General features: G+C 38.9%; 1 protein-coding gene across 2 annotated transcripts in view; it reads left to right on the plus strand.

Annotated features, from left to right (window-relative positions):
- Nucleotides 1–213: 213 nt before the first annotated feature.
- The window catches only part of ripor1 (RHO family interacting cell polarization regulator 1), an 81,210-nt gene continuing 59,092 nt past the window's right edge, over nt 214–22,331 (plus strand). Inside the window, exon 1 of one of the 2 annotated variants that reach the window (XM_053501189.1) lies at nt 214–362. The gene's annotated coding sequence lies outside the window, so the exon portion shown is untranslated. Of the gene's footprint in view, nt 363–20,428; nt 20,750–22,331 lie in introns of those variants that run through there. The other variant, XM_053501188.1, reaches the window with a different exon arrangement.

A 22,331-nucleotide genomic window follows, 5' to 3' on the forward strand; every position in this document is an offset into this window, starting at 1 on the left:
TAAGAAGCCCCACAGGGAGGTACACTAAGCGCAGACAGATAATAGGGTTAGTCCGGGTCTGGATCTCCTCAGGAAGAGCTTGATTAGTGCCCAGTGTTGGTGTTTCATTACGCGGTGGTTATTTAGCGGAACCTCCCGCCTCTGCCGTGTACAGGGAGGACAGAAAGGAGAAGTGAAGAGGAGTAAAGAGGCGGAACAGCACACACACACACACACACACACTCTGGCTTCATGTTCTAGGCATGACAGCACCGACCAGGTTCCCTCTGACATTTCTGTCGCTTACTTACTAACGCACTTTGGACCCGTTTCACAACCTGAACATCTAGAACCTTCTGGAGAGGACTCGATTCATTAATAAGGTAGGATTTTATATAGAGAGATATAATCTGAAAATTGAAAGAAAAAAAACCCACATGTTCTTCTGTTTTAGAGGGAAAATAGTCTCACTTGCTTGTGTTTATTCTTCCCCTAGGAAAATAGTTAGTTTTTTTTTTTTTTTTTTAAGTTGTTAAAGCTTACAGCCTGCCTGTATGTCAGGAGTGTGTGTGTGTGTGTGTGTGTGTGTTCCTACTCGAGCTGGGAGGATTCTGAGCCAGGCTGAGATCTTCCCGTTAGATGAAGGAGGATACTGTCTCCTGTCCATCAGTTTAACATCTCTCTCTCTCTCTCTCTCTTTAAAAGTTCAAAGATTCAAGATTCAAAGGTGCTTTATAGTCATGACAAATATTTACATTCATAGTTGCCAAAGCTTAGAGATAAGGCACAAGAAAATATCAGGAGTTGAAAGTAAAAAAAAACAACAAAAAACAAAAGTGTAAAAAGAGTAACAATAAATAAATGTATATAAAATAAAAGAATACAGACATTTAGTCAAAGATAAAGTGATACTTGTGAACATTATTAAAAAAAATAGGACAGGAAAAAGGCTTATATACATATATGTACATAAAAATAATAATAATAATAATAATAATAATAATATCTCTCTGTCTTGCCACTCTGAAAAGGTGTGAGGTTGCAACACTCTGTACAGCAAAAAAATCCCCTTTACAGAATCATCTACAGTGTTCTTTCACCACTTCTCTGTATAGATATATTTTAACTCTAGCTCTAGGGATGTAGGTGGCACGGTTTGCATGTTATCCCCATGCATGGTGAGTTTTCTCCGGGTGCTTCAGATTCCTTCCACAGTCCAAACACATGCGGATTAGGCTAACTGGCATTCCCAATTACCCATAGTGTGTGAATTTGCATGTAAATGTTGATCATCAACATGGGTATAAAAACAATAGTCACCAGTGGTCACCAGTGACCTCCATGGTACCTAGTCAGACTACAAAGGTTCCTAGATTGATGGATAGATGTATTAACCACTTACAGTCTTGCATTAATTAGCAATGCTTAATTAATGATCTCTTTCAGTGTATAATAATTACATCTACTGTACATCTACAACAGTAAATTAGCGTTCAAACCTATGTAGTAACAGTGCTCGTTCTAGTCTTGAACACTGAATTGGTGTATTACATCAGGAAAGCTATTACATGATAGACTTTGGTTGTTTTTGCAAGGTAATGGATTTGTTGTTAGCATTGTAGCCTTGCACCTCTAGTTTTGAGGTTTAAATCTCTCCTCTGGTGTCCATCCTTGCATGTTACCCTTGTGCTTGGTGGGTTTCCAGGTACTCAGGCTTCTTGCCACAGTCCAAAGCCATCAAATTGTGCTGTGTTTCAATGTCTTGTTTGCATTGTACAGTATGATTGGATGTATGAGAGTATGTGCTTGGGCCTTGTGATGGCTTGGTATCTAATGCAGGGTGTTCCCCTGACTTGTTCCCTAAGTCTGCTTGGATAGGCTCCAGGCCCCTGTGACCCTACACAGGATAAACAATATGGAAAATGGATCAATGTATATGTACTTTTGTGCCTATGTGTGTGATATGTTAACTGGAATACCACAAGTCTGGCATGTGGGCTTAAAGCTAGGATGGTAATTTGCTCCGATTATTTGTGATGTAGTGTTTAGCACCTTCAGGGTCAAGGGTTTGAATCCCTCATTGGGCCTGTGCGTGTGGAGTTTGCATGTTCTCCATGGTGTGTATGTGCCATGTGATGGATTGGCACCGTGTCCAGGTTGTACCCCAACTTGTTCCCAAAGTGTCCCAGGTGAGTGTTCAGAATCACCTAACACCCAAGCTCTATTATACTTTTTGTAATATTGTGACAAACGTTGGGGCCTGGACAGGACTGGGAACGGACACCAACCAGCAGGCCAACTAACTACCGGCTATCACAGATAAGGTAAACAGAAAAACACATTTCTGCATTAGTCGTTCTGGGCCTATGGGTGCGTCCTCTTCCAGTTGGAAAAGGTATAACCTAGTAAGTTGATCCTAGTAAATCAAAAGTTTAAAATTTTGTAAAGATCATGTGATATTGATACATAAGATGTAGATGGAGTAAAATAACCAGTAAGATGATAACAGTGAAGTAGAAAAAAGACTACTACCGTGAGAGCAGTAAGGCAGGATCCAGAGGTTTTGAGAATTCCTGAGATACAGCCACAAGTGCATGGGGCAAAACCAGGTGCTATTGTTGACCCCTGTGATAATGCTTACAGGCCAGGCTCTACTATAGAGCGTAAAGTCCCACACGGGTGCAGGGTACGATCCTGGGGTGAAAATTCCTGAGATTACACTTACGTCCTAGGGCTGAATCTGCCTTAGCATGTGTGATACCTCTGTCAACAAGGGACAGCTTCCAGCTGTGAAGAAAATTTCTGCAGATGAAGTTGCTGTTGTAATTATGGAGTGTGGTGTTATCCTGGAAAAAATGGTTTCATGCATCTCCTAGATTAGTTTTTCACCACCATTACATAAAGGTAAGAAAATGAGTTTTAATGTAGTATAAAGTTTACCTAAGTGTACAATATGTAAATGCTCTAGGTGATCATTCAGTACTGGGCATGTAGTGTGCATAGTATAACCTTTGCAAGCACCATGCAAAATGAGTCACAAGTATGAAATTAATACAAGATCAGGAATCTTCATTACTTTGGAAATGTTTTTTTTAAAGTACACATTGTTTAAAACAATTATAAGGAATGTATAGTTTAAAAGGATTATGACTTGTCATTATATGGAACCTGATCATATTCAACCAATTCTTAGTTCATTAGGTAAAGAGAATCAAAATCATAATGCATGTCCAGGCACAAAATCAGATGCAGAAAGAATAGGAATTTTTTAGGTGATGGCAAATGTAACCTTTTACATCATCAATGAAACATCTATTGCTTGTAGCCTTGGTCATGCCACAGCAGGATCTGTTATCTCTCTAATCATTTTACTGGTACTCCAGTATTTTCTGTGTGTTGTTTGGAAGAGTGTTATTGCCTTGCTCCTCTCAGCTGCGATACAAGTCATTGCAGTTCCATTAGTTTTGTTTGGTATACAAAGGATTAGAGATCCACCACACACCATGATTTTGAAGTTTAAAATTATATTTCTGTTTTCAGTGCTAACATATTGGCTGGTGAATACAGACACATCAGTTATTTTATCTAATGTTTTAGGTCAGAGGTCATTGACTGTGTGTGAGTAGCTGTCTGAGTATTTAAAATGGCCAACACCATTTATAGCTCCCCCAGTTGAACCTTTTAACCCTGAGGTGCTGGAGGGTAAGTAGATTTGATAAAATCAGATGCATGTTCTACATTTTAAACTAGTGTATCATAAAAGAAAAGGGTGAGGCCTTTCAGTTTGAAAACTTCTTTCTGGATGATGATTTGTTTTGAAGGTCCCTCTTTTGGAGTTTGGAAGGTTTCTCAATTTGGAAGATGCATAACCACTGTGGGACCACATTGTCTGTTTTTTCTAACTGCTTACTAGCTAAAACAGAAGGAACCCACGGCAAACATGATATATTAGGCTAATGCATGCTGAGGACTATATGGAAAAGTAGCTACTGGCTATCAGTGATGGGCTTTATGGTTATGCAGTGCAGGGTATGCAAAGGTCTGTGAGCCCGATAGTATTGGGGGCCCAAATGTGGGGCAACTTGTACAGCAGTAACATTCCACAGGTCAGTATAGTCTTCCTACAAATCTCTGTGTGATATTTTTCACCAAGAATGTGTTTAAAATACTTAATCCCAGTGGACGCATGATAAGATATATCACTATGCTTAAAAGTCCCCTGACATGAGGCTAATTACCATTCGTTTTGTAGGAACTGTAGGATACATATGTTATAGTATATAAACTATAATACATCATTGTTTGAACTATTCAGTAGTAATATTGATTGTTGAGCATTTTAAACCACATGTGTGTGTGTGGCCCAGAGCAAATGCTTTGCATCACTCTATACCATTTTTACACAAACATTTTTGTCAATAAAATTAATCCATTTTGTTTATAGATTTTGAATACAATGAACTGTATAATCATGAGTGGAGAGATTTTTATTGTCAATTGTACAATGATAAAAAGATGTGTATGTGGCCTGTCAGAGTGTAACTAATGTTTTCAGTGGCTAAATGTTAACTAGTTATCTATCATTTGGATTGTGTGTTTTTTTAATTGGTTATTGATTATGCTCAAACACAATTCAGGCTTGATGCAAAATCACAATCATTGAGCAAAATTAATTTCTGTTCTAAATTATTTAACTTCTAAATATTATTTGGAAACCAATTCAAATACCCATCAAGCCAAACTTGAACTTTATCATTTAAAATGTGTAGTTTTAAATTGTCTAGTTTTAAATTGTCTAGTAGGATTGTTCTTTGCACATATCGTGTTCAGCATGTGTCCTGATTGTAAAAATAATAAAATTCAAGAGTTTACATTATTATTCTTAACAGAATTTTAAACCACTTATACTCCCTGCTTGACAGAATAGAAACATTATTTGGCTTGGCCTCATTTAGTTTACTGTTTAACTACAGTAGTTTGGTATAAAATTATGTGTTTTTTTCTATCCCATTTGGGATTCTTAGTTGGATTATTAATAGGTTAAAGTTCATACTGTAGATGCTAAAGAATTGTTACATACACTGAAAAGATTTTCTTTGCATCTCCTACATGTTAGGAAATTGAAGTCAGAGAGCAAGCTTAGATTTGATTTCATATCCTGGATGCAGGGAGGTGTAAGAGCATTGCTCAAGGGTAAAACATTGGCAGTTTAGTGGTTTTGCAGGCTCACAGCTGTTTAATTGGTAGCTCAGAGCCTAAAAGTGATAGTTTAGGTTTTTCTCAAGTCTGTCTTAAAACAAAACTGAGGTGCATATAAGTATGCTAGAACAGGTCTCGGTCGTTATAGGTTTTACTGCTCTGCACACCGACTGTGAAGTTTCTCACCTGGAACACGAGTACAATGTAAGTACCCTGAGCCAAATTCCACAACTATCGTTGCATTCCAAAGTTCAGATGAAACTCATATGAAGCTTCTGCAGTCCCACTGACCTAAATCAAGTTGGTATCTTGTAGGGCTGTGTATTGGCAGGGGCCTCACGATACGATACGTATCACGATACACGGGTCACGATACGATAAATCACGATATATTGCGATACAATACATATTGTGATATATTGCAATAGTTTGTATTATTATGTGTACTCCCTGGTATCGTATTGAAACCGAAGTGCAGCCACACGTCAGCCCTAAAAGCTGGAGGCGTTTTTATATTTTCCGCCATGCTCACTCATGTCTTGCTTACTTACTTGTTCTGATACCATACTGCTTAGTGTTTTGTTGATAGCGAGTTAGCGACATCTATTGGAGCGGAGGAGGAGTTTTTTTGGCACAACTTGTATCGATACTTGAGGTTTGACTATCGATACACTATCGTAAAAAAAATTATCACGATAGTTTGATGTATCGATATTTTTGCACAGCCCTAGTATCTTGCAGATACCAAACCTAAATCTTGTCAGATCAGGTCAGATCTTTCAAACTAAACTTTTTTCTTTCTCTGGAACTAGTTGTACGACCAAATTTAGAATTCATCTGAACTGGCCTTACAGCTGGACATTTTTGGGCAAGACATAAGTTAAAATAAATTTGTACTACATACAGTGTAACTCTGAAAGGTACCAACTCAATTTAGTTCAACAAGCATTCAGTGCACAGAGCAGCAAAATTTATAACCACCAAGTCGGATTGTAACTTGTACCACCTTGCACTTTTGATTTAAGACAGAAAAAAACCTGAACTATCCCTTTAACCACTGAGCAATCGTCACCTCTGATGTTAATGAACATAAACATGAACAAATTTGTGATTTCTACAAAAATGCGGAGACTGTGACACAATACTTAAATTACAGAAACTAAATGACAGTATTCAAAATGCTTTGTTTAAAAACCTTATTCATAGGAATTATCAGTTCCATCTTGTAGGTAAAGATGGGAGCCAATACAGATTATGGAATTATATCTTATACAATGTGTAAGATATTGGCATTAAATATTGGTGCTTTATTCCTGATCATGCAATATATTTTAAGAGGGTAACCCCTATCATGCTTGGTTTACTACTGAAACATTAGAAACATCTGATAGATAAACAATGCAATCCATATTCAATATGCATAGTTCAGAAAATAGATGCTGCATGGTGTTGTTTTTAATGATTCTATTTCAGTTCCCTTCTCCTGAAGGAAATGTAACTGTCATGCATGTGGCTTAGGTATGTGTATAGGTGTGTGTAGTACTAGGGCACCGCCTCCTGAACAGAAGCTAAATAGATAAGAGAAGACCAGGGGCAAAGAATGCGTAAAGTAAACATTACTGTGTGCACTCACGTGCTGTTTCAGTGGTATTTATTCATTCAGTTATTTACCTTCCCAGCCACTCAGTCTGATTGTTCACCCATGCTGTGTGAAATAACGTTATACACCAACAAGGAACTTGGTCCAGGGTAAGAAATTGGTTAAAAAATAATGTTAAGTCAACTGTGATTGTTTTTATGAAACATGTTGCTGGCTATGGCTTATGAAACTACTGTGTGTTCGCTGATAAGGGGAATATGTTCTGTGAAAGAAAGCAGATGTAGGTCCTGTGCACCATTCAAACACACCAGATGGGACGTATTTAGCAAATGGGACTTACCTTGTCCTGTGATATGTCATGTCACCTTTATTTCTCTTGCTGTCTCAAACAGGCACATAAAGAAATCACAGCTATTTTGTTCTTTTGACCCAGAAACTGCTCTTACCTATAGCAGTGTTAGCTATACGCGTCTTTGGTTTCATGGTGTTGAAACCTATAAACACACAGCACCTAGGTCAGAAAATGAAGAACAGAACTGACCTCTATTTGTCCTCTGCGTAGTTAACCAAAGCCAATGATTTACTCTTTCTGTGATAGTGAAAAGCTTAGACATCACAATTTCTATGCAGCTGATTCTTCTCAGCTCACTGACCCTGAAAAAGTCTAACTGCTTCTCTGCTTTTCATCGGTTTGTCTTTCTCACGCTGTCCTGTTCCCCCCTTCCTGTTTGTTTTCTCTTTTCCTTTTCTGTCACTTTATCTGTTATTCACTCTTCTATGGCACGTCTTCCATACAGTCAGACACACACACACACACACACACACACACGTATTTAGAGGGGATTTTGGCAGGTCTGCCTTCATTGTGTGTGGGATGAGAGATGGAACGTTCAGTTTTCAAAAAGGCAGAGAGGAAAAGATTTAGTGTTACAGATGTTCTGGGTGAAAAAGGTGGTGAACCAGATTATCAGGCTCCTCTTCCTGTTTGATAAACTTCCAGATGGCCAAAATCAGAAGGATGGTGGTAGTGCTGCAGGGAGATTGTTGTTTTGTGCATTATAACTGGAGATGGACCATATAACAGTTCTCTTAAAAGAGTTTTTTTTTGCTCTGCTGTTTGTGACATGCACCATGTAAACAAAATGTATAGCACCAGTGAGTGAAAAAAAAAATCCCTGGATGATACTCTTGCAGAATTCCTCAGAATGCATCAGAACTTTTTTTGTGGGATATTGCAATAAGGTTGGTTCATTTTCTAAAAAAAAAAGTGTTCACATGAGCATAACTGGCTGTACTTCCTGAGTAAAAATGGCATCTCTGCCTAGTCAGTGAAAATAACAATAGTCAATTGTGAGTTTCAGTGAAGGAGTGTTCAGTGATCACTATCCCCATCATCATCATATCTACAGTACAGTAGTTATTTAACCCTCTTTCAAGAGTTTCAATTCTGATTTTGGAGGACACCCTGCCCTGAGTGTTTTATCAGCTCCCAGCAGTCCTAATTTAACTATTCAGCCTTTGGTGGTCCATTATCAGCCTTTGGTGAAATAAAGTGGGTGTGATAAAACAGGAAAAAATACTAAAACGTGCAGGACCAGGGGGGAGAACCACCAGTCTACTTAAACTTGCCCAGTTAATAAGGTAGACCTAGTTAAAAAGTATGATGACTTGTTTCATAGCAAATATAGAAATGGGAACTGGTATGACTTGATTATAGTTTGTAATGATTGTGCAATTACCACATTTTCTAAATATTATAGGTCTACCTAAATCCAGACTGCATTTTAAGAATGTAATAAACATACGTATTGTTTCTTTTAAAATTGGTCAGAGTATTGGAAATAACAATGAAAAAATTTGAATGACAAGCAGGAATATTATTAAGTAGTATACCAAATAATTAATGCACACTATGAAGAATAATATGTATTATGCAATATGCCATGAGTTAAGGCCCTGGGAGCTGCCTTTCAGAGAAATACTGCAATGCTGAGCAGCTCAGGGCGGAGCAGATTTCCAGGCAAGAAAAATGTAAACAGAAACCGGCACAGATTTCCAATAATTCCTTAGAAAAAAAATACAATTACAGATTGCTCCTTTGGAAAGACAGAACATTTCTAAGTTTTATAAAGTTCCTAATTATTATATGTGTGTTTAGTGTGATCCTCCACTTCGTTGTACATCCTCCTGGAAGTGTTGGAAGTTGAAAGGATGTATAGGATTCATGCTGTAGAAATTTCCTTCACTGAAACTAATTGGGACTCAAACGTATTCCAGCATGACAAAGCCCTTATAAAGAAAGTAAGCTTAGGAGAAACATGGTTTATCAAGGATGGTGTCGAAGAACTTGAGAAGCCTGCACAGAGCCTTAACCTCAACTTTGGTGTGAATTTAAATTCTGAAGAAATCCCAGGCTTTCTCATCCAACATCAGTATGTTTAGAGGTGAGGCTGTTACAGTGGCAACAGGGCAACAAGCACATATGGGTATGTTGAATGGGAGTCTTTTTTATACTTTTGACCATATAACAAATGGCACAAAGTTGCTTCATGAAAACTGTTCCTATGGTCTAAACAGTTTCTGTTCCTACTAGTTATTGTTCTGAATCCATTGTTTTCTTATTTAGCTAATTTTGTGTAAACATGAAATCAAATGTAGTTTCAATTACAAAATATTAAATTAATAATGTGTAGAAATAGTATATGTTTTATATATGGTATGTAGACATGTCTGCAGGTTCCTGGCTTAGTGACTTCATAGACCAAATTCTCAGCAGGTTAACATATCACCCCATGCAACTGATTTACCATGTTTGTGTTCATGTTTCATTCATTGTTGTCTCATGCATGCTTGCGTCTTATGGAAACACTGAATTGTGCCGAGCTGGAAGCATTAAGGGTAACACTGAGTGATACCCACACAGCACAATGACAGGAAATGTGTGCTCTGACTTTCCCTTTTCTGACCTGAACCTAACTGTCTGTGGACTTGACATTTCCTGCAAAAAGGGCATTATGGGTGGAGAATTAAACCATAGATATAACCCTGTTTGTAAATATTTGCCCTGAATGTCACTGGCATTTTTTGGAGAGCTGTGAATAATGTACACGTGTATGCAGGTTGTCAGTCTTATGTGTGATAGATGTTTGAGTCTTCTGCCTAACTCAGATTAAAACTGACTTCGCTGTAGGCGGCATGCAGCTGGTATTTCCATGTATCATGCATGGCTGTTATTTATTTATTTTTATTTTTAATTTTTTAACAGCGACACGTGATGACCCGAGAACATTAACACGCGTACAGACATTCTTAGTTTAATATTATACAACTTTTCACTGTTTATCTCTCAGATGCCATGTCAGCATTTTATCTAATGTTTCTTACACTTTTTAACCCAGACTTGGACAGTTAAATAACAACAAATATGTCTGACTAGTGCTCATTCTGCTCCTTGAGTGTGTGTACTGGGGTATTCCTCAGAGGGACCTAAAAAAGCACTGACTATTTTAATATAAACGAATATCGAATATGTGTTTTGCATTAGTGGTGTCGCCAGAATGTGTTTCCACCCTATAATCTTGGGATGGACTCCGGATACACCATGACCCTGACCAGCACTGTGGAAATGTTTGTCACATGTCAGATAAACTGAGTGTGCTTGGAAATCAGATTTTAGTGTGTTTATATCGAAAGGTCATGTAGTAGTCCGTGGCACTTTAAGAGAGATTTTATGGATCTCACTGCAAAGTATGGTTGTGTTTCTTCTCATTAAACATTATTGTGAGAATGAAGACATTCACACTCACATCTCTGCTGACAGGTGTTGCCAGTCTTCCAGGAGTTCCATAAACACATAAGGGCCATAACAATACTGATGCATCACAGTTGTGTATTCAGGCCACCTTCTACAACTTAGCAACACAAAACTACACACACACACACACATACACACACACACAAACACAAAATCACAAATGTCCACTGGATGGCGATATTGGATTACCAATATTTCTGTTATTTATTCTGTTATTTTTCTTATTAATATTTTATACACTGTCCCACAGAGACTTAAAATTGATCTGGAAGCGATAATAAGTCTTACATGCATATAACATTTAGTGTCCTAGGTGAAAGATGCATAAGAAATATGTAATAGATATATCATTAAGGGTTACTAGCAAATGTTTACATTTTAATCCCCATTCCACACACTTACTAAACAGTCTAATAGAATATTAATAAAGTGTAAAGTACATTCAAGAGCTGATTCTAAAATCTGTCTCATGAGGAATTTAAACTGTTTATAGCTTTTGTATTGTGCTATAAAAAGCCAAACAGATCATTCCCAGAATCCATAGCTGTGGTGACAGCTGCTGATTTCTGTCTTTGTAAACAAATTTTAAACTAACTGTTTGGATTTGGATTATTGTTTAATTTGGTTTCGGTAAAGGATGAGGGTGTGTCATTTAGACTTGCACTAGATGTCATTGGTGTCTCTTTAACTTTATATTAAGTTCCATAGAACTGAGGCAGAAACGAAAGGGAGTAAACTAACCCTTTGAGAGTTGATCTTCTCCAAATCCCAAACCCCAGGATGCATTATATGATAGAAAAATAATCCTTAAAGTTAAAATACCGTCCGGCAGCTTCTTTCCTTACATGGCCCGAGGAGTGACTTTGAGAACTGATAAACACCAAGCTTAATAAGGCTCTGTAGTTTAGGGGGGCCGGGCAGGAAATGTAGTGTGTCGCCACCAGGAAACCAGTACATGGAAATAAACCAAGCAGTAGTCTCTTTGTGCTGCCTTCCTTGTTTACTGTTGTGTGGTCGGGCTGGGCTATGTTGTTGAAGGCCATTCTCAGGCAGAAAAGGGTCATGTGCTGAAAAGAAGGATTTCCCAACTGGTTTTCTGAGCTCTCCGAGAAATGTACTAAGCACTCCTTTTGTCTGCTCATACAAGAATGAAGACGTGTAAACTCTGACCTGAAGTACATGGCGAGGAAACTTCTTTAGTTTGAGGTTTTCCCTTTCTGAATCTCTTTATCTTTCTCTGCGTGCTCCCACACATACAGAATGAATATGGATAAAGGGGGTCAGGATAAAGCCTAAAGAAACAATGTGCATGATCTCATCGAAGGCCTGTGCTAGTTCTATGCTCGTGCATCACCAATGCAAGCTTTTCTCCTGCACTCCCTCACATGCTTTCTTCTTTCTCTTCACTCCTGCACTCCCGCTACCCTGTCTTGTTCATCCCCCCAGAGCTTGCTGACAATCAACAGTCCTTCACCTCTTTCAATAGGAGGGTTAAAGCAAGCCTGACTGAGTGGTCCTTTTGTGGGGCTTTAATTACAGGCCCTGGATTGGGTTCGTTCCCTGCTTTCAGTCTGGTTCGTGCTACACTGGGTGTTCTGGCTGCAGGCCCGGGGATGAGTGGCCACTTCTGAAGACATATTTGTACTTTCTTGCACTAATTGTGCCAATTCTCTTCAAATGCAGTGTAACAAAGGACATCGGTCTTAGAACTTCAAATATACTTAAATATATTCAAAGACCACATATACTTCGGCATGTACAGCTAAACATCCTTTCATTTTCATGTTTACTCACTGCTACCACACACTTGCACACACCTTTCCTCAGACGAGATGCCATCAATCGGACTTCCTGCCCTACTGCTGGGAACTCACTCAATGGATGATGGCTAATATGCATCCCCACCCTCTTTTAATTGTTCGAAGGGATCAGAGGAATTCAGACTGGGGGAGAGATTAGCCAGGCTGAGAGGTCAAGGACCGGCTCCCCTAGGGCTTGAGGAGCAATTTAAGCACGGGTCAGGTTATAAATGAGAGGGAAATTAGAGACTGTTCTTTAGGGATCTGATATGGAATCCTCCAGGGATGACGGAAGAATCTGTCTCTCTACATTGTGTAATCCTACAGTACGCACTGCAGATCAGTTGCAGTTTATAACTACTTAGAGCCAAACATTAACACCGTAAATACTACAATACATTTACAATGGGCCATGTCCAGATTTAAGTTAACTTGTGATAACAAGTAATGCAGTAATTTTACATAATATTTAAAACTCAGACATAATTACAGAATTGCCTCTGACCTTGAACCTAAGTCATTTTATTGTGTATGATATTAACTCAAAACTTAATACGTATGTGCATCCTAAATTTTTTGCTATATGTTTTAGATGATAATATTATTAATATTATATCAATATAATATACATCATACTATTTTTCTTTTCCTAGAGTGTGTATAATTGTTTTGGGCTGACTCTGTAAATGGCATTTTCCATATTTTGATAAAATTCTGATCTGTATTTATTTAAACTATACTAAAGCTATATGGGATTTTTTTCCCAAATGTTCAAGTCTCCCCCCCGCACCACAACCTCAGATAAAATAAAAATAAAAGTAAAAATATTTTTTTTTCGATACCTTTTCATGATTAATGAGAGGATGGGAGTAATAATATTATCAGCTGTGCTGGAACAAAATGCCGCAGGAAACTCAGCCGGATGCTGGATTTTTAAGTGATTTTCCAGTAATGTGCTGTAAACAATAAAAATCCTTTTACAAAGTAGTCTAATGTCCACATTGCTAACATTTTCAGTGTTTCGTTGCTTAAAGTGCTGTATTGCAGTGTTCAGTGGAGGAAATTACATTAAATACACAATTAATGATTATGTGACCAAATTAAAGTGAAATAAACCTTACTATGACCTTAAGGAATGCAGGAAAATTTGGTGTACAGTTTCAGTAGTTACAAATATGCATAATAATCATGACTTTATAAATTTATTTATTATTTATAAATCGAATTTGCCACTGGTCTATGTGTAGGATAGGTTCGATCATATTCCCCCTCTCTCTCTTTCTCATTTCCTCTTTCTTAAGAAAAATAAAATCAGTATTGATGTTTGATATTCCTTAGGATTATTGTATCATAGTTAGGATCTTAGTATCAGTCTGCCTATCCCTAAGTTGGTAACCCTTTTGAGTCTAGACAGGAAATTAGCACTATAGACAAAAAAAAAGCACAAAAAGTTTATTTCGCCAAGGTAACACATGTTCCTCAGATCTCCTCAGGTAACACATCTCAGATCGCATCGTCCTACTCATAAAAAGCTCTATTTTTATTATGGCACATCATTGCATGCTTGCCTTTAATATACAGTATAGTCAATCTGTTTTTGCTGAATCCCCTCTAACTCAGAACCTCCTAGACTTCTTCTGGTCTGTGTGTACACATAGGACTGGATACAGTATATTCAATAAATACACATAAATCAAATACATCTTCTTTTTTTTTTACTTTTTACCTTTATTTTACCTTAGTGACCATATCAATACGCTGCTAGCCATCTGCATAATAGATTTTGTAATACAATGAGAGTTATTGATTGCTATCTTTACTCACCATGCTGTTTGTGGGTTAGCTAATATTGTTCTCGTGTTGTTGCTCAGTGATGGCACTGTTGTTGGATTCTCTCTGCATCTCCTCAGAGCATTTACTCAGAGCATTTACATGCCCTGTTCTCTAGCTTATCAGTAGCCCTGTTTATGTGTGGTTAGGAAAGTCTAACTAAGTCAGATTTGGCTTGGCTCCACTAAAATGCATACTGAAGTTCCCTCCATCCTCCTTTTGGTTTGGGTTCTAAATTTAGTCCTGAACACTACAGTGACCTTAAGCCAGGTAAAACTTGAGCTCATGCTCAAGCTACAGTTATTGTATTGCACTGACTTTGCAGAGTTTCATAAAAGTGAACTTGCACATAAATCACTTTTTGAAACAAATGTACATTTCTGGAATTTTTGGCTCTGCATACTTCCCTATTAAATTTGAAATGAAACACTGAAGATTTATACAGAACTTTAATTCCGGGGGATTTGACAAAAATTGTGGCATTAAACATTCAGGAATGACAGGCATTTTCATCCACACACATTCACACACACACACACATTTTGGGCCTTATAAATAATGTAATGGAACAAATGGTTGACAGGCAGTTGCATGGCCAGGTGTAACCTGTTCCCGCATTACTCAATGACTAATCAAGCAGAAAAAAGTGCTGGAGGTGGTTCACTCACATCTTGTGTTTAATTTAAAATTCAAAGTAGTGGTATAACGAGTTCAAATGACACCAAAGTTATCGTTGTTCTAACATTTACAGATCTGACTGTATATCCTGCATGGCTACTTATACTGAATATAATCACATATCTAATTCTCACACTGTTTGTCATGTCGGACCTGAGGCTTATATGCTCCTCAATGTAGTGAACATCACCATGGTCTGTAGACACACAGTAAGCCTGTCTCTCCTACTGTGGCCTGTAAGCATCTTTACAAAGTCCATGAGTTTCAACTCTGTACTGCAGTGAGCTTTTTCCATTTTTCCACATTTTTCAGGGTTCATGTTGGGACTTTCTTGTGTCATTTCCACTAAAGTGGTTGGTTCCTGGGAGTTGAATAGAATGCTGAATGCAAATATAAGTGATTTTATTCCACCCTGAATCGCACTGGGGTTCTGTGGTGACAGCTTGGTGAAAAAAGTTTCATAGAAAGATGACTATATAACAGTGAGATTTATTATAAACATATTATACATTTCCTTGGAGGGCTTGGCATATATGCACACAATGTCTAGGTGACTCTCAGTAGCCCTTGCAGCTAGAATAGGCTTTGAGAACAGTTTCATATGAGGGACGTTTAAGACAAACTGGGACTTTTAATTGAGCAAAAAAACAGAAGAGTTATTAGAGTTATAAACGACCTTTATTTAACTAAATAATCTCCTGCTACACTAATGCACTTATCGTAGAGCTTTATTAGTGCTTGGATACCATCAATTTAGAAAGTTTTCTTAGTACGCCGGAGCTATGGTCCGACTGCCTGCTTCACGTCTCAGTAACTCCTTTAATGACTCAAACATGTGGAAATCAATTGGAGTGAGGTTGTGACTATATGGGGGATGTGGACATTAACTCCAAGCCAATTTTATGTAATATGAAAGTACAGACAGATGTGTCTCTTTTGCAATTTGCAGACAAGTTATCTGTCGTTTTTTAAGAATCAGGCGTTTAATTTGCTGAATGTTCCCAGGAATGACTGAAGTGGCTCTCAGCCACCTCGGATAAAATAGTCATTTGCAGATGCATGGCATTTCTTAAAACATTTGCACCCTTCAAATGTTTTACTGTGGATGAGAGCCTCATCATAATATCGTCAGTATTTTTGTATTTTACAATTTATTATATTAACTGATTGTATTGTATCTTACCACCCTTGTGAAAGAATCTATAAAAAGACTATAAAAGAAGAAATTTTGCTTGCTTGTTTCATGCATTTGTGCAGTTTTGAGTGATTTTGATTTGTTTGAACAGATGGAGATAACAGGTGGCATAAAATGGGTGTGTGGGTAAGTGAGCATTTGTGTGTCCTTGTACTGTGGTGGGCAAGCGGGCAGCCCATCTTAACCTGGCACATGAGGCAAAACAAATGCAGAGCAAATGGGAAGCCGCTCTCTCTCTCTCTCTCTCTCTCCTTCTGCCTCAAAGACTTCTCCCACTTTTTTGCCTTCTTTAAAATAGAGTACTTTAAAGTGGGATCTTTTAATTTATCGAGCAGAACTTATTCACACAGATACACTCACACACATATTCCAGCCTTGGGTAAGATATGTGGCAAAGATAGCATGTAAAAAAGGGTAAGAGTGAGAAATTGAGTGAGAGAGCGATTGAGAGAGACTACTTTTTTTTATGAATATCTGAATGCATTTAAAGACATTTTGTCTATTTATCCACAACATGCAACCTTAAGCCAAATTCTGTCCTTGCTTAAGGAGTTTAATATTGTTACCAAGGGCGTTGTCTATGTGAAGGCTGGAAGTTTTGAAGAGCAAGCAAGTTAGAACCCCAACAGGAAACGAAGTTAAAAGTTTTAGCCTTGTTTTAACCCCTGAACATGCCCAGAGGGAGTATGGTGAGTGTGGGGTTCAAAGCCCACTAAGCATGAAAACTAGCCGAGCCTTTCACTTTAAGCCACACAGCGACAGAGCACGTTCTAATGCCTAATAGCAGCTGAGCTGAGTCATGCCCATTGAAAAAGTAACACCACCAGCACAGGCCTCACTCTCCCATGAAATGTGGGGAGGGAGGGCAGCAAAGTGACCCTCACATGTGAATGCTCATACACACTTTGTATGAATGTTTTATCACTGAATTATTTATTTATCTAAAGGCACTATCAAGTGCTTTCTTATGTACAGTACGAATAGTTAGATGGATTACCTCCTGACTCTAGGTTTATATGTGGAGGGTGTCCTGGGATGGCATGAACTGAAAATTCTGATACCTGTTCTAAACATGTACATCTAAACATGTTTTTTTTTTGTTGTAAAAATCACAATGTCTATTAGAAGAGCATGCTGGGATGAGCTTTCCAAAGCCACCCCACTGTGTATGAGTGACAGAGGGTGGAAGGAGGTTTCATGAGTGACAGAGAGTGGAAGGAGGATTCAGACACGGAGAATAATAGAGGTGACTCTGAATAGGCTGAGGATGAAGATGGTGATGAGAGAGTGTGTGGTGGTGGCAGGGTTCCATTGATCCCAATGCTCAAAGGGTCACGCTGTCCCACAAAGACAGCCAGTGTGGACTGACCGACCTTTTAAACAAATGACCTCATGCAGCTGTGCTGACAGCTGACCTGGGTTTGTGAGGTGAGGTATTTCTGGGCAGACATGAAGTGAAGAGATGATTTATTGTCCAGGGCTTGCCTGTGTATGTTTAAGGTAAGGTGCAACAGTTGAGTTATCAGCTCCAAATCAGCGATCTCTTTAGTCATGAAATTTGTAATCTTATTTCTGTTATTGTTGGGATGCAAGTATGATGAAGTGAGCTTTAATTGTTTTGCACGATGCAACCTACAGAAAATTGCATGTGGCACACATGTAGGGTACCTGAACTGACGAGTAACATTCAACTGAACATTATAGGAAATTAATTTTCTCACTTTTGTCCTGTGAGCTTGATATTTGCCTGCCTGCTCCTACTGATATGAGATTAAAAGCCAGATCTATTCAGATCTATTATCAGAATACAGACAGTTCAAATTGTTTATTTGGGGTTTTTCATGCTTTCTCTCTCTGTCTTTCTTGTCCGACTGGGTGCCTGTCACAATAGAGCTAGTATGGTTTCATGCCTAAAGTTGGTGTATGATTTACTGATACAAATTTTCCACTTACTAAAACCTTACAGACAGCCTTGTGCTTTTTTTTTTTTACAAAAAAAAAAAAAATCATATTTACTGCAGTCTTAAGTTTATAATTTCTCTTTCTGTTCACCACAGATTATAGCCCACATTATGCATTACCACACTGCAGAAATTAACTATGGATAAAGTACAAATTTCTAGAGGCATGGTCAGTGAAAATAAGTAATGGATTGTTGCTTTTCCTGCTGTTGCCATGGTAGTTCAGTCTCGACTATGGTTTATACAGAACACAGTCAACCTTGTGATCCTTAACTGACTCAACTCTGTTCTTACATCTCTTCTATTTTTAGCCTCGTTTACTAATTACCATGTAGAGAATTCAGTTCAGTATTTTGACTCAACATCTTGCACATATTTAAGTAAACCTGCTCCAGAGCTGCATCAGAGCTTGGCTTTTTCTAGGAAGAACACAGGATCCTTAAAGAATTTAGGTCCTTTTTAAAACAGAAGAGATCAGCTTGACTCATGTTATTTGAGCAGCTCTATAAAGCTATGTCCAAGCTGCAGGAAAAAAGTGGCCCTTAACTGATTTACTGGTCAAATATTTTTTTATCTATTAAAATTTTTTAGACTGTTCAGACTATGTTGTCAATGTGGACAGATCTGACTGCAGATGCAGAGGATAAATGTGTCATGAGATGCAACAAGTTTGCTATAAAAAGGGCAAAGTATTGTTATACTATACATATTATGTATTCTTATGAATTATACATATATTCAAATGTTATCCTTTGGATAGTGTCCTTAATTTATTTTAAAAATTGCTTGTAAACTGTTGTAAAATGCAAATATGTTCTCCTATGACTGCATTTGGCTATTTTATTTAAGATCTGTTTAAACATAGACCGGTTGCGATATGCACCCTCTGACCTGGCTTGTAGAGCAAAATTACCCCAAATGTTTAAGAGGTCTGTTATCTCTCTATGCTACCACTGCAGGCCTTCTTTACTGTCAACGTAAAAGTTGCCTGAGTTTTAATATGACAATTTAGACTGAAGTTGCACTGCAAAGTGTCTGAGTTAGAGCCAGATATGTAAGAGTGGCCCATGTAAGAATAGAAAAGATCAGATTCTATGTGATTTGTGATTTTCACATTGTTATGAAAAATAAACAGATTTGATTCACATACACCAATCAGCCATAACATTCTGACCCCCAAAAGGTCCCCTTTTTGACACCAAAACTGCCCTGACCCCTCTGAAGGTATGGGGTGGTATCTGGCACCAGACTGTCTGTAGGTCTTAAAAAATGTGAGCTAGGGCCTCAATGGATCAGACATGTTTTTTCAGCACATCCGACAGATGCTTTGGATTGAGATGTGGATAATTTGGAGATTCTCGTTGTCATGTTCCTCAAAGCATACTTAAACTGTTTTTGCAGTGTCAGGGCACATTACCCTGCTGAAAGTGGCAACTGTCATCAGGGAATACTGTTCTCATGAAGGTGTATACTTGGTCAGCAGCAATGTTTGGGTAGGTGGTATGTGTCAAATACATCCACATGAATGACGGGACATAAGGTTTCCCAGCAGAACATTGCCTAAAGCATCATTTTGCTTTTGCCAGCTTGCCTTCTCCCCATAGTGCATCCTGGTGCATTCAATTCAATTTAATAAAATTTTATTTGTATAGCGCTTTTAACAATTTGTCGTTGCTGCAAAGCAGACACACATATAGTACAATAGGCATGCGCATGCTTTTGGTCTCATTCCACACATCAACTTTAAGGACAAAATGATCACTCATTCTCTTATCATCTATACCGCTTTATCCTGTATACAGAGTTGCAGGGGTTCTGGTGCCTATCCTAGGAGACTTAGGGCACAAAGTGGGGTTCATGCTGGACAAGGGTGCCAATCCATCACAGGATACGCACATATACACACACTCATTGATGGGCAAATTTGGGAACACCAAAATCTGCATGTGTTTGGACTGTGTTGGACTGAGTAACCGGAAGAAACCCACCAAGCATGAGGAGAACATGCAAACTCCATGCACACAGATCTGACATGGGAATCGAACCCGGAACCTGGAGTTGCAAGGCGACAGTACTAATGATGTTCACTCGCTGCCTAATATATCCCCACCACTTCCAGGTGCCAGTGTTAATCAATGTTATTCAGATCACCTGTCAGTGGGTATAATATTATGGCTGGGAAAGAAAAAACAGCACATTTGGTCGAAGGTTTAACTTAACATGGAGACTCCCAGTGTGCCTCCCGCTCTCCCTTCCCCCCCTCCCGTATGTCTGATGTGTGTGTGTGTCGTTTCCCATGAAAACACAGCCATGAGCTCGTGCACAGCTTTGTATGGTGGCTCTGATGAGGACAGGACGAGGCGGTTCTCTCCCTGTTCCTCCGCTGTGGTGGTGGTGGTGAGGGTTTGCTCCTGTGTGCTGTGAATGATGGACGCTTTTCCGCTCTCCTCGCTTTGTCCACACCCCTCACACACAGATAAAGACGCTCTGCACACACACACACACACACAGACAGGCACTGAGGACTCGCGCATGCTTTGCTGTTCTGGATATAACGTTTGACTCCGACTGCGGTGGATTTTTTGTTTTGTTTTGTTCTGTTCGATCGCTCGGATTTAAAAATATATATATAATCATCGGATTTGGATTAATTTAAACCTTGGCGCCGATGGTTCCGACTCAGACTGCAGACATGTACGTGCCTTTCATTGCATTTTATAAAGCTGAATTAACCGCACTGTGATGGTGGTGGTGACGTCACCGGTATAAGATAAGAGAAATCTTAGGAAATACTCCCAGGCTCGAGGTTTATAGAAAAAACTGTGTAACTAACTAACGGGATTATTCTTTAAGATAGGTCAGAAATCTACACACACACACACAGCAGGTGTTCGTCTTCTATCTCTGCACGTTGTGTATTAGGGTGAAATGTGTGTGTGTGTGTGTGTGTGTGTGTGTGCTGGAGGTGACTAGAGAAGAGCACAGTGTCCATGACAAAGAAGGCGTTGTTTAGATGTGTGTGTGTGTGTGTGTGTAATGGATGTGACAGAAATGTCGGGTGTCCACGGGTATTAATAACACCGAGCTGGAAGTGGACGCGTGTTTGCTCTCAGCATGTGTTCAGAGAGACGTGGACACATTTTACTGACGTCTTCTCACTCCGAGAGGTTTATTTATTTATTTATTTATTTATTTTATGTCCAGCTGTTTTTTTCCCCCTCTTTCTTTCCTTCCACGTCTCCGTTGAAAGTTCTGGGTCGTTGCTTTATCCCTGGCTCTAATCCCTTACATACTTCTCAGTCTCCACACACACACACACACATGAGCGCGAGCGACAGGAGCGTTTTTTACCCAGTCTTCCTCGAGACGTCCCGACTGGCCCCTGTACATACCGTTCCGTGTGGTAGCAGACTTTTCCTACACCCACTTACTCCAGCACTCCTCACTCTTCCCAACAGCCACGTTTCAGTCTCGAACAGCCAGAAGTGTCTTTCATTCCTGCAGCTCCTCTAGTTGTGTCCATGAGAAAAGCTGGCCTTGGCACTGACAGCTCACTGAGACAGTTGCCAGGGTCCACATTGAGTCTGCATTCCCTTATCCCATCTGTGTCCTCAAACAATAGGAAGTAAGGGAAAAAGTTTCCTGGGAAAAGTCAAGCTGTGTGATTTTTCTGCCCCCAAAAATGCAAACCCTAAAAGAATTTTATAATCATGAGTTGAAGTCAGGAGTCTTAAAATGTGTTGTGTTTGACTGCTGCTAGGACACTTAGCTTTCTTTCATTCCAGGCTTTCACATGGAGATTTTTAGTATTAAATGTTGTCCTCCTTTCGGCTGCTGACGTTAGGGTTTACCATAGCACCTCTTCCGATCCACAAATTAGATTTGGCACGTTTCACACCGGCTCCTCTTTCTGACGCAACACTCCCGGCTTTTGACTAGCACTAAAAACACATAGTGTACTGCCATGGCTGGGAATCCCCATTGGGGAATCAAACTCTTCTCTGCAAGACCGGATTAAAGCATCCTACTGTTCCACCGGGGCATTTATTACTAAAATAATAATAATAATCCAGCTGAGATTTTAGTAGGACATCTCATCCAGTGTGTCTTTAGTTTTTTGTTAGATACTGAAGACACTGAAGTTTGAGATTAAAAGATGAAGGATAGGACACATCAGAATTTCAGCTTTAGCTTTCATGTTTCTTGTCGTCAGATCCACTGATTGGATTTGGCACGTGTTTTACATCGGCACCTCTTTCTGACGCAGCGCTTACCA

This window comes from Clarias gariepinus, chromosome 7 (assembly GCF_024256425.1).
Source record: "Clarias gariepinus isolate MV-2021 ecotype Netherlands chromosome 7, CGAR_prim_01v2, whole genome shotgun sequence".
Classification (NCBI taxonomy): domain Eukaryota; kingdom Metazoa; phylum Chordata; class Actinopteri; order Siluriformes; family Clariidae; genus Clarias; species Clarias gariepinus.